Source organism: Nestor notabilis, unplaced genomic scaffold (genome assembly GCF_000696875.1).
Source record: "Nestor notabilis isolate BGI_N333 unplaced genomic scaffold, ASM69687v1 scaffold11701, whole genome shotgun sequence".
Taxonomy (NCBI): Eukaryota; Metazoa; Chordata; class Aves; order Psittaciformes; family Psittacidae; genus Nestor; species Nestor notabilis.
The window spans coordinates 15,732-29,978 of NW_009913398.1; the positions used below are offsets into that span (position 1 = coordinate 15,732).

A 14,247-nucleotide genomic window follows, 5' to 3' on the forward strand; every position below is an offset into this window, starting at 1 on the left:
CGAAAAAGTAAACATCTAATGGCTTAACCTAACTGGGGCACAGTCCACTGCAGCAGGCAATTCAACAGGTGATGTCAATATTTAAAAGCAGCAGACTAATTTTTGAAACAGACGACTTTTTTTCCTCCTGTGTGGAGAACAAATATGTGTTTTTAAAGGCTTTAGGGAATAGTTACATGATGGGAGTATGTGTCTTCTTTTAATATTGACCCTTCTAAAAATTTTTCAGATCTTGTAAAATTTAAGAGCACTTTGATCTTTCTTCTTTCAGTCATGAAATTGCCATCTTTAAATTGCATTATTCACTCAGTTCCAGAACTCGTTCATCCCAGAGCACATCCTTTATACAAAACTATTGCAATAGCATTTTCTCAGCTTTTAAATGGAGGCTCTTCTTAAAGAGTCCATTGAGTTCTTGAAATAATTTAATGAAATTTTTTGGAATACACGATTATCATGGCATTTCTAATATATTGATCACTGTCACTTTCACGAGTCTGAGAAAGTATTCTTGTGCTTCGGAAAATCTGAATCCATGTCACTTCTCTGCCTTCGGGAATGAAATCACATGCACTGTGCTGCGTGTACAGCAATAGTCATATGCCATTGGGGCTTGTGTACAGAGGCATTCATGGAAATGAAAACTACTGTGTTTTCCTCTATTCAGGGGAAAAAAAAAGCTAAGCTCTACTGTGTATGTTTCTTCCAAATGGACTTGAGACAGTTATTTCCCAGTCAAATTTTTTCATATTTCAGACACAGATTCTTATTTCAGAACATTCCAGTTCTGGTGTCCTCAACATAAAAAGGACATGGAGCTGCTGGAGCAAGTCCAGAGGAGGGCCGCAAGGATGATCAAGGGGCTGGAGCACCTCCTGTATGAAGACAGGCTGAGAAAGTTGTGGCTGTTCAGCCTGGAAAAGAGAAGGCTGCGTGGAGACCTCATAGCAGCCTTCCAGTATCTGAAGGGGGCCTACAAGGATGCTGGGGAGGGACTCTTCGTTAGGGACTGTAGTGGTAGGGCAACGGGTGATGGCTTTAAACTTAAACAGGGGAAGTTTAGATTAGATATAAGGAAGAAGTTCTTCACAGTGAGGGTGGTGAGGCGCTGGAATGGTTGCCCAAGGAAGTTGTGAATGTTCCAACCCTGGAGGTGTTCAAGGCCAGGTTGGACAGAGCCTTGGGCAGCATGGTTTAGTGTGTGGTGTCCCTGCTCATGGCAGGGGGGGTGGAACTAGATGATCTTAAGGTCCTTTCCAACCCTAACTATTCTATGATTCTATGAACATACAGATGCCAGTTGTGGTCTTTGAAAACCAAGACATGCCTACAGGAAAAGTAGGTAAGGGAAATCAATCACCAGCAGTTTTTCTTCACAGAAAGTCACTTCAATTCTGTGATAACTCAGAAAATGGTTGAATGGACCTTTGTAAAACATACCAGCTAAGTCACTTCTAAGTGGAGACAGCTGGGGTCTATTTAATATCCTGTGTAAAATGGTAGAGGTCAGCTTCCTGGAATAACTTAGGAGTTTTATTTCACGAATTCCCTACTGCTGCAGGGACCTGGGGTGATGGTGAGGCTCACAAACTAAAATGCATTGTAAGGAAGAGCTCCAGGGCCATAGCTCTCATAGTAGCTCTGCATTTGCTGCAAGGTGACAAGCAGCATCTCATGGCTTGCATGTATGTCATATTTGCCCGGGGTGCAATAAGCATGATAGTTCATATAAAAATTGTATATATATAATGATCTCCAGTATGTTTACATATCTTTCACAGTGTGAAAATTTGTCTTTTCCTTGACTACATATTTAAATAGAAAATAAATGGAAGTGTTAAAGAAGACCTAAGAGAGGTAATCATTTCCATTAGATGGAAAAAAGATGGAAATTGAAATAAATAGTAGCGTGTCACTGGAACGGGCAAGCTGATCACAGCCAGAAAAGGCTTTTGTAGACCATGCTGGTTCTGTGGGCCCTGTACTGTGTGTAGTGTTGCCTCTTCAGTCAACTGTACAAAGGCTCAAGACCATCAGCTGTGGTGTAAGTTTCTGTGCTTTTTCTCTAGAGGTAAATAGGATGATTGTAGGGTTTGGGATGGATTAGAGAAAATAATGAGGAGTAACTCCTTCAGCTCTCAATGTCTCTTGGCTTATTCTTGAAATAAAAACAATTACATTAATAAAACAATCCATCTATGGCTTAGAAAGGCTTAGAACAATTGCCACCTTGCCCAGTATTTCTTTGAAGTGAGAAGGAAGAGAGAGCTTAGGGAACAGCGTAAAAGCAGGACAGACCTGAAGTGATAATTCCCGACAAATCAAGGCTCAATGGTTTTGTCACTGACTTGCTCTATGATTTTGAGTAATCTGTGTCCACTGCTTTGTAAGTCCCTGCAGCATTTGCAAGCAGATGTGAGCCAGCCCTGCCTCATTCCCAGGCAGATGCCTACCCGCTCTGCCGGCGCTCGGAGCCAGCTGGAAGCCGCGTAGCCATGTTAGCGCTGCGGAGCCTCAGCCATTACGTCCTCAGATCTTCCCCAGCTCCGCCAGGGCTGACACTGGACGTCGCGGAGCATGCTCTCCTCCGCTTGCAGAGCTTGGGTACATGGACTTGTTTTCATTTGCCTAGACGTAAGAATGTTTTAGTGCTCCGGGAACCAGACCTTGTTTTGCAAGATTTATTATAGTTTGCGCATTTCTTTCAGAAATGTGAAAGATGACGTTGCAAAAGAGCCAAAATACAGTGTTGGCATGTATTTGCATCTGACATATGCTACAATTTGTAAAATTCTGCATTTATTTCAAAATTATCCCTGCATTAAAATGTAAACCCTCATTTCATGCTGCTGAAAGACTCCCCAAAAGAAATAGTTGCCTTTGCCCCAAAGTAATAAAACAGTTGAATAAAATTTATTGCCAGCTCAAAATGCTACTAACACCTCATTTTCATTGCCAAACTCTGCAAATAATCTTTAATTTGTTTTCTTTTACATATGTGTGCAAGAGCTTAAAGGAAATACTTAAAGAGCTGTACAGGCTGCAGAATCCTTCACTCTGTGTGCATTAATCTTTAAATGGCTGGCTCACAGTGCCATGTAAATGGGCTGGAAAAGGAAGAAACTTGTATTAGACATCAGCTGAAGAACTGGAGGATGAAAGCACCTGAGAATCTTACAGAAATAGCTATTTTTAAAATTTTTTTGCATGTGCTATGAATTAATTTGAAATTAAAAAAAAACCAGCTTGGTGGCAGAAATGACATGACAACCAAGGAGCTTGTGTGGCCACATGTGAATGACTGTGTAGGAAAAAGAGCAGCCATGAAATCCACATTTTTTAAAACTTGCAAGATGGAATGTCTTAATTCTGATGAAATGTGTAAGGAATTTGCATGCTAATGGAAACAAGGATCCCCTTTTATGTATTGAGCGTTTAAGGGCAATTGCCCCCTGGCTAAATATATTAAGCCAGGAAAGTCTTGTAAATTTCTATTGAAGATATATTAGCTCCATTTGTTTCTGCTCTGTACAACATGAATATTAAACTCAATCCTACAAGTTTGTCACAGGTGGAACTCCCTTTCAAATTATAGGAAATTCTGGACCTGAGCCAAAGCCAGTTAAATACTGGCTTCATTAGGCTTAGGTAGAGGGTCTTGTGTGCAGATCTTTTTAGGATTCATCCTGGTCTGTGGGGGTTCAGGGAATAGAGCTGAGGCGTTTTCAGTCTCTCTTTTTTTTTTTTTCTGGTTTTGACTTCTCTCTCATTTTGAGTTCCTCATGAGAAGAAATATTTTTAAGTATCTTCAGAAATCAGTTGAACATAACGTGGGATCCCACCAAGTGAAATTGCTTAGTTACAGTCTTCCTGAGAAAGAGTCATCTCTCGTAAATTCAGTTAAATGTATCTTGTCTAAATCAGTCATTGAGGCATCTTCCATAGCAAGCAGGGAGAGACAGTGTCCCCCCCACTGAGTGATTGTACCAGCCTACTGTTTTCCGATGAATATATGGAGGCCTGCATGACCCGTTCGGGCTAACCACCAATCCCCTGAGCAGGTCCATTACATGAATTACATCTCTTCCATAGCAGCTGAGAGGAGACTTGGAGCTCCATGAGCTCTTCTAGGCTGTCTTGTGGATGGATGGTATTTGAACTGTCTCATGATGGGTAGCCAATGATGGCTACATTCAGCAGAGTTCTTAGTTTTCTTGCAAGCCTTAAATCTGCCTTCTCTATTTCCAATATTTAACTGTTACCTTAGCTTTCCTCCCCCTCACTTCCCTATCTTCTGATTGTTGTCTTCTTTAGGACCTTGAGAAATACCAAATGGCAGCCACACTGAGAAGCTCTTTTGTGTAGCTCAGGCTTGGCTTGGCTGTTTATTGCTGCACCCATAAAATTATGGTTTTGATCATTCTCTTCAGAACTCTTTTTCTCTGGAGTTTTCCATTTGCCCAAGGAGGGCTGCTCCAACCGGATATGTTGGAAACATGAAAATGAAGAACGTAAGTTTATCTCAGGACCAGATTCATCCTGATCCAGTGGGATCTGGTGGGAAGGGAAGTGCCACCATGCCCATGGCCAGGGTAAATATCACCCTTTCCAGCAGCTGAGCGTGTATTCCCTTAGTTTTGATGCTTTGGTTTTAGAATAAATACCCGTCACTGTTTTCTTTTATCTTACAAAGTTACATATGACTTGTTACCACTCGGTTTTTCTTTTAGAAACATACAGAGGGGAGTGCAATGTTTAGGTGCATAAATGTGCCTGCCTCCCAAAACCTGGCCAAATCGTGTTTGTTTTCCTTACCCATGTGAACAATTGCCTCTGTCTTCTGATTTTGGGAACTCACCTGAGTGCTATTTACTTTTGGATATTAGGGATGTGATTTGTAATACATTGAATGGTGGCAACAGGACATGGTACAGTGCCAGTGAGAGGTCAGTTGAGTTCACTGTGCTCCCTTCTAGGTTTTGCTGAAGTGAATGGAGGAATTCCCTTTGTCGGAAGTTATTGGTGCCTCTGGCATCACAGCACATGGGCTTCTTGGGTGTACATCTGGCATCAAAGCCTGATCAACGTCATTCCCCACATCAAGAGTAGCGAAAAAGCACTGTGAACTGTGTGTCCATTTTTATGTCTTTTAACCTCATGCAGGATAAGCATGTGTGGAAATCAACACACAAGATGTAAGGCACCTTTTGGATTTTCGCTTGGTCTATTGCTGATCGTGGCATTCGCTGCATAACCACTCTGCTTGCATTGGAAGTGGGTAGATATGTCTGGTACTTTTTCAGGAAATTTTGAGCAGTTCTAGTGAATCTATAAACAGATTCTTTCAACAGATTTAGACATCTTTTAAGAATTGTTTTCCTGTGGTTTAAATATCTGGTGTTAAATTGCTGTTTCCATTTGTAAAAGATAACAAGAGCAGTTTATCTATTGCTGTTTTCTAGTCTCCCAGGTAAAGACTGGGAAAGCAACAGTTCACATTTTTATTAATTTCAGAATTTAAGGAAAAGCAAATACTGTGATGGACTCTTTGGAATAAATCATGAACATAATTTTCAGAGATGTATGGTCATATTCAAGAATTAGCTTGAGTCCTAAAGGTAAGTAGGAAGTTAGGAAAGAGAGACCTGAGGTGCAAAAGAGGAGCTCACACGGAGGGCCCCAAGTTGTAGGGTTTTCACTGCATGGGTAAGGGAAGCCAGACTAGGAGCCACAAACACCAACTACCGTAGTAGACATGGGTTTAAATGGCATACACGGATTTACATTGCTCTGTCAGGTAATGACTGGCTGAGCATAAAAAAAGAGAAAAATGTCCTTTTTTGGCTTTTTGTCCATCGTTCCATGTGCACAGACAATGAATGATCAAAAAAAGATCATTCTCTGCTTTCGTTTCTGAAAGATACCAGGCATATAAGGGAGGCAAAGCCTCAGATGATGTATACTTCCTTAGAAGTCATGTAGGTTATTTGCATGCTGGAAGTTAAGCACAGCGTAAGTTCTTCGGTAGTTCAAGGCTAGTGGATTGTGCAGGATCAAGATCTCTGACAGGTGTTTTCTGCACACCACTACCCTAACTCCCAAACTGCCTTTTTGTACTGACAGATCTAAAAACCTTTCATAAAATACTGATGTTTTGTCAATTAAATACTTGTGTCAACTGACCATGCTGTCATAGCAATAAACAAACAGACCCTGTAAGAAGTTTGCACCTGATTTCCCAGAGTGCTGCTTGTTTCGTTCTCTTACCGAGGGTTTTCTTTGTTATAATGTCATCCAGAAAGCCAAGAACATTGTATTTAAGAAATGATACATAATAGTAAACCCAAATATAAACAAACGGGCATGACAGTGAACCATGCAGTGTTTTACTGTGTTTTACCTCTACATATATTAATTGCTTTAAGGTTAATACATGGTTATACAGAATGTTAGATTAAAAAGCCTACATATTTCCTTAATAATTCCTGGAATATATTAGAACAATACAAAGGACTAAAAAGAATGAATTTCCTTTTCAAATTAACAGCTGTCTTTATTAGCAGATACACTATGTACTTTCTGCATATCAGTACTGTCAACTTTAGCCAATTGTACCTTTTATTTTTCTTTAGGATTTTTTTTGTTTCTGTTTTCCTGCTCCTTTGCAGTGCAGTTCACAGTATAGCTGAACCATGGCAGTTTTCCCTTTCTAAAAGTCAGCTCTTCATCCTTCTTTGAGAAGCATTGACTGTTTTGTCCCATCTCTACCTATGAAATGTTTTTTCTAACAAGGTTTTAATGTGTCAGTGTCTCACAAATCACTACAACGGTACTTGTTCTGAGGGCCTCAGTCAAAACTGTTGTTTATGCCAGTAAAAGAACCACAGCAAGACATTTTGCATCTAGTACCCTCTCTCCCCTCTTCATTACCATCACCAAACCAGCTTTGGGCTCCTTTCAGCTGCTGCCAGTACTGGCCCTTCCTCCTAGGAAGTAGTAGCAAAATCATGAGGACTCGGGTGTATTTGCACCATTTAGCAAGCCCCTTTACCTTACTTGTTCAACAGCTCTGCTTAGATTTGCCCTTCAGAAGTACCGTCAGTCAGACTGTGGTTTCTGAGGGCTTCACGTATGCTGGAGGGTTCATTGGATTCAGACAGAACCTGAGTTTTCCGTACAGCCACCATTCACTTGTAGAACTGTGGCTGTAGAGCAACTTGGAGGTCATTCAAGAACAGCAGTCCCTTAACTGATGGTAAGCATCAGAACAGTAGACCTCTTCTGTCATCTTCTACAGTACCTGCTTCTTGTTTTTTAAGTTTCCCCATACATGTCTAAAAACCAAGAGCTTGGACTCAAATTTGCATTGGAATTACAACTTAAAAAATGCTGAATTAAACACCTCAGGAACTACTGTGACATTGCAGGGATTTAAAAAATTATATGAGGTGGTACAGAGTATCAAACAGGACATTTCAATTTTTGCTGTGAATACTTTTAATTTGAGGGTATTTACTTCTTTTGTTATTTTTTATATGTTGGCATCACCATTAAGTCTCAAGTATAGATAGATTATTAAGCTACTTAAGGATGAATAACTTATGCTGTTGTAAAATCTTTTGAAGATGAGTTGTTAATTTTATTTAAATCTAGGAAAGGGATGATCAACTTTTACTTTTAGATCCTGTAGGTTTGGCACAAGCATGAATACAAAATGTAAACTGACGTGAGGAATCGTAATGATCAGTTTGACTGTGAGTTGCACGTGAATAAAGACTAGATTTTGCTGTATACCATCTTGCATCAGGGACAGCCAGGAGTCCAGAATAACTTTTGTGCTCCCTTCATTTGAATTAAACATAATTAATATTCAGACATAAGTTTTATTTACATGTTGAGCAATTTAGGGAATATAAAAAGGAACGAGGCTTTCCCTGAGGAAGGTATTCTACAGAAAATCTAGAACACTTAATAAGAGATGCACATGCACTGTCAATGAATCAAAGCATCTTTAATTTGTACTCCGAACTGGGAGCTGATGGAAGCCTACTGGAAGCTCTCAGTACTGTGTAACAGCAGCATACATGACTCTGAAAGGCAGTGTACATTTGCTTGCTTGAGGATCACATGAGAGCACTATGAATAGGTCAGACAGCTATTGCTGATCCTAAACAATCTGTCAGCGACTGTCTTCATAACAGGCCACGTTATTTTTCTGATTTGGGGGTGACTTGGCCTGTCCCTCGTGAGAGAATCTGACAGTCTAGTCAGTGCAGCAGCACACAGGAGTAAGCATAGGCACTGGCAGGCTGGTGTTTTCCTTCAGTAATGGCAATTGCTTGATGTGTGGCCAGTTTGGATTTAAAATCAATTGCAGTGAGATGAAACTGTTAATGGACTGGTGAGAAGTTTTAAGTATTTAAAAAACTGCTGAACTGTAGGACAAGTCCTGAAAGTGAAGTTCTGCAAGGCAGGATACTGTTTGAATTATGGAGACTTACCAGATCCATTTCTGGTCATTGCCTATTAAAAATAATCTCACTTTGCAAAAAAGGTGAACAAGAAATGGCAGTGTGAGGGCTAAAGACAGCATGCTGCTATAAACAGAGAGGTGCAGAGAATGTCTTGTCAGGCGTATTTTTCCTTAAAGTAAAGCTTTTTAACAACTGCATCTTTTAGTGACTTGGGTGGCATAGAGAGTGCATGTACTTGGCCTTTTCATCTTTTGGGTACAAATCTTTGCTTCTGTTGAAAATGAAAATTAGCTTTGGTGGTTTCATCAGAGCAGACATTTGTCTGCATCACAAAACCATTCAGTCTGGCACCAGGGCCCGTCGTTGCTTGAGTGGGGCCCAGAGCAGGAGAGCAGGGGTGTTGCAGGTCAGGGCTGCAGTCGGTACTGAGCGTTGAAAGCTTGCCCAGTCAGCCCACACTATCGGACTTTAGCCAATGCTATTTACTTCACTTTCAAGAGCATCTATTTCTCTCTGTCACTTTCTCTGTCTCTCTTCCTCACACACACTTAAAGAACAAAAACCTCTTTTATACAGCTGAGCATTTTAAATAATTTTTCCAAGTCAGAAAGGGAGAGAGACTGGAAAAAATTACCGCACAAAGCTCAGCTTGCAGATGAACGATTGCCTTGTCATCCTAATGTCCCTTCCTTCCCTTAAACCTCACTGGTGAGTGAGTGGGCTGTAAGCAAAAATATTGGCTGGGCTCTGCTGGCATACGTCTCCAGGACAGGACTTTCTGCTGCCTTGCTTTCATCATGCAATTACTTCTTCGTGGTAGCTCTGTGCCCAGCAGATAGTGAATGAGTGACTGCAGAGTTGGAAACATCTATCTGCGTAACATCTGCTTGTCCTAGATAAATCCATTTGTTTTATCTGATGTTATGTTCTGCCCTTTTCTGCTATTTGCCTGAACGAAGTTTCTTCTGAAGACAAGAAGAGAGGCATATCGTAAGTATTGATACACGCTCGTGCAGCTGCAGCTGGCATGACAAGCATGTTGGGAAGCTCCTGAAGATCCCGTATGCTTCTGAAAATGGAATGTAGGTCTTGCATTACTACGTGGTTTTATAAATGTTATCCCCCAAAGAATGCACTTAAATATGAGATACTTAAATTTAGTGCCCTGTTTATCTGCATGCACTCTTTTTTCATCCAAAAGTGCTTCACTAAACTCCTTTGAGCAAGAAAAATCTGTGTCTGAAATACCAGCTTTCAGAGACATGGAGGAGTAGGTGATTGCTGATTAAGATGAGACAAAGCAGCATGTCCTGAACAAAAGGAAGGATCTCTGTCGTATGTTTTAGAGTGTGAAGTTCTATTTCCTGTTTTGCTATGTGGAAAATGATTCTCGTAATGTACACGTGCCACTCTACTTGCCCAGCTATTGTCTTCTTCATCTGAAATATGACCCCCTTATTAGAATAAATTGGGCATATCGGATTCCAAGAAGAGACTGGTTTCTGTTAGTGGAGTCTTTTTCCTGTTCAAAAACAAGAAAGGAGATAGTAGCTAATATTAGAAGTACAGGGAAACCTGGGTTATTTTTGAATGAGTACACAATTTAAGAAGTTAGGGTGAACGATGTGCTTGCTGCTGTGTGGCTTCCAAAGAACAGAAAAGTCTAAGGCTGCTGCTGGAAGTTGGACTCAAAGGATGCCTGACTGATATTCTTCAATGCTTATGGGTATGAGAGGCTGAAATTCTCTGTGCCCTTGAAAAGTACGACTCACAGGATTAACCTGAGCCAAAGGCAGTGAAAACAGAAGCTGTTCAGGCTCCCCCTCACATATTTCTCAATAAACTTCAATCATGACCTGTGATAGTCTTAGTATCTCAATCTTGCGGTGTTTGGGTAAACACTGTCACTCATACATAAATTCTATGCTGGTTTTCTGTCATGTGGATAAATACCTTTCAGAGTTAGGTTGAGACCACCAAACTCTTTCCATCTCCGTCTCTGTTCAGACTTACGAAACCTTAAAACTGTAGCATATTACTATGCCACTACTTGCCACATCACAATAATCTTAAACGTTTCTCCTACTCATAAATGAATGGTTCTAGTTCCCTTTCTCTGTCATGCATAAACTGGGAAGCAACTCTTGCTAGGAAGACACTGTTCCCAAGAAAATTAAAGTAAATCCATATTACTGAAAAACTTTCAAGAGCAATGTCTGTGATTTTGTTCAGTGCTGTCAATGACCAGCAGAGTAGAGGGATACATGTTAATGTTTGGGTATTGAATTAGTCCTACTGCAGTAAAAATAACAATAAGCCTTTGGATGCATTGGTCTTCTCTTTGACTGCAGTCTAGCTAATTTCCCAGATGTACTTACTCATCTGTTAGCCAATAGACAGGAGAACTGACATTCTAGAGTTTTTCAGATCTGATTTTTGGTATTTCTTGCAGGTATCTTGGGCTGATGGGTTTGATCTCCATTGTTGTTATCTAAGTTTGCTCAGGAAAAAATGTTTATTCCACTTGAAAGTGGGTAACTTTATAACAGTTCTCAGAGAATCCCAAAAGCAAGTCCAGTAACATTTATGGACTTTCTAGAAGCAGTTATGAAATTAGTACCAGTCAGTAGATGCAATAATTTTCAAAGGAATTGGCATAACTGTGTCTTTTCTTATAAAAACATCAAGCATTCAGCATGTACATTGTAAAATTAAGATAAACTGAGGTTGTATTAGTCAGATTACTTGTTGTAAGAGCTTATAAAGACTTTAACATGTATCATCTAGCTTTCTGCATTCAAAATAAAGTATTTTTGTAGGAAGGCAGGTATTCTGTTAGGTTCTAGTAAGATCCATTAGGCACTGGACACATAAAATAGAAGAGAGACATAGATTTGTAGCTAATAATTTTTTTTTACTTTTTACTTTCCATGAACTTGGAAAAATGTCTGCATGAGAACACAGGTGCTCTCCAAGTGTCTGTTCAACAATGTTCCAGTTCAGATCCACACATCAGGCAGTGTATGACTCCCAGCCAAACATCTTGTTAAATACTTGCAGGATTTCCCATAGCGGATCTTACTTTAATCAAATAATTCAAACGTTTCTTTTGTAAGTACAATAGAAGGGCAGGGCTTGTGTTTACCAAGTGTTCAGTATGGAAATCCTGTATTAATTGAGGTACATTTACTTCACTTAGGACAGCGTCCACATAGTAACTATTTAAATAAAAGGCCTTTTACTGTTGCCTGTTCCAGAGGGGCAATCACATGCAAAACTAACCTGTCATGTATGACAGCAGAGATGTTCCTAGCTAAAGAAGACAACCTCATGGATTGTTTTCTTACGGTGGATGTAAAAGAGTGTAATTTATTAAAAGTATTTTTATTCCTATGGAACATACTAAATAAAGAGGCTGTCTTTCTCATTCTATTTGCAGAATGCCAAGTATGGGCAATGACAGATGTTGTCTTTTGTAACATCACAGGTTTATATAAACTGTGCTTTAAATTATTATCTTTCTGAGGCAGAAGCTAAATTTTCAGTGAGTAAACACAATGTGCTTCCACCCAGCCTGATGCAGGATCTAGAGTTTTTATTAGTAACAGTAAATCTTTTAGGGTTTCACGTGAAGGGTGTATAAGAAGGAAAGGTAGTATTATTACTCAGTGATAATATTATTACTTAATAATAGGTGACTAGAATTGCACTCCTCTGAGTTCCTGATTTTGCTGTGCCAGAAAATGCCAGAATCAAAATAACCCACATACAGAAGAATTAAACAGAGAGTCAGCATTTCCCTCCACAATGAGTTGGAAATTACATGTTGCTTCTGTATTCTATAAAGTGAAATCTTTTTTCCTTCTTTTCTTGAATTATAATTCTGCTATAGTTGAAAAGATAATCCTGCCAGTGTATTAAATACCTGGCAAAAAAGGTGTTTTAGAACATTTTTAGCTAAATGTAGGTTAACACAAAGGAATCATACAGTTGGAAATATTTTCCAGTGTTTATGTTCAGATGTTCAGACCTGTCTGGCTCCTCTCTATTTGCATGTGTTGGGGTTATAGGCAGTCCGGCTACATTCCACATTGATTTATATAAATATATTGCAAATTATTAACCTCCAGCCAAATACCAGCAAATTTCACTTTTCAGGAAGACTTGTGACTTTTCACAAAACTGATTTACTGTGTACAGGACATCCATCTTCTGCGTACACCCCATTAAGGGAATCGTAAAGAGGACAGTTATTTGTCTTTATGAGGAATGTGCCGAGACCTTTGCTGTTAGTTGCTATGCTACCATAATAATTTAATTAATATTTGTTCATATGATGATTACAGATTAAGTACAGATTTGTCTTCTAGTCAAAGACAGTACCCTGGAGGTAAGGTGGCAGTCTTTCCATATTTTGGAACTCCGGTTCCCATATTATTACTCACTGAAAAGCCTCTTCAATCTAAAACAAACACACATTCATCCATTTGCAAAACTTAGTAGCTAATAAACAATTTTTAAGTGTCTGACCAAGGATTATTTAGGAAATGCTGTTAAAGTGGAACCATGGCCTTAACATGTTAAGTCTATATCATCTCAAGTGAACATACTGCTCCCTTAAACCCGGATTACAGTCTTTACAGATAGTTGTGCCAATTTTTCCCTTCTCTCGTGAAATGTTTTGTGATTTAAGGTAAGAAGTAAAAACTCAGTACGAAGTGTTTTCCTAGTCTGTTCGTCAGATGTCCTCTTTGAAAAGCAGTGACCCTAAAGGCTTTATGCGTGATCTGTTTTCAACAGATTCTGCATATAAACAGATCCTGCCTACAAAGCCTCTAGTCTTTCAACAAAGAACAAGAATACTACTTGATCAGAAATCCTGCACTTTGCACAAGATAAGGAGGCAGTTATTCTAAGTAAGAGGACGAAAGATACATGTAATAAGACATCGTAACTGCTGTGATATTGACCAGTATAAGTAGTGGTATCAACACTACTTTGGTTTGTTATCAATGATAGGTTCTTCAGTTTATAGACTTTTTTCTTGATGACTGTATTAATACATTTTTTAAATCTACTGTCACCTAATTAAAGTAGCAATTGATTTTCTGCCTTGCTTCAGTGAGGAAGGAAATCTGGTCTGTACAATTTAGAACTAAATGAATAAACACATGAGTAAAGTATGTGAGGGCGGAACATCATCCTTCCATCTGTAAGATAGTTTCCTATTGTGATTTTGAAGAAGTGGGACTTGAGGAAGGATGGTGAAAGTCACCAATATGAGTACAGGTGTCAAGCACAACAGGATGGGCAGACATTTGTGAAAAAGATAAAACAGTGATTAAAGCTGGGACAGTACATGAGGTGGAGAAGATGAAAGAAATCCTAATTAAATAGAGAAAACAATAGAAAATAGAGTAATCAGACAGGAATGTGACATTATGAAGAGCTTCACAAATTAGTTTGGTGTTGTGCAACAAGGTAAAATGATAACAAAATTTTAGTAAAAGAATGACAGAAAGTGATGAGAGAAGAAATCTTTCTCAGCAGTGGCATCTTGTGTGCAAAGCTTTTTTCCAGACTGCATCCTGACTGAAGGTATTCCGTGCATTCAGGAACTTGCATGAGTAATCAGCAGAAAAGGTCTGTTCCTGCCAAAGGAGATGTAATCATAAAGCTGTGTCATGGTGAGCATGGGAGTTATGTGGGAAGAAGAAGGTGCATGAAAACACCCAGTATATTTCCTTCTCAAAAATGTTTCTTGCAATTCTTT

The 14,247-nt window shown here is 39.4% G+C and overlaps 1 protein-coding gene across 1 annotated transcript in view; it reads left to right on the forward strand.

Moving 5' to 3' along the window:
* The window catches only part of LOC104412454 (cyclin-dependent kinase 6), a 123,948-nt gene that overhangs the window by 14,273 nt on the left and 95,428 nt on the right, over positions 1-14,247 (forward strand). The gene's annotated exons all lie outside the window — the stretch shown is intronic.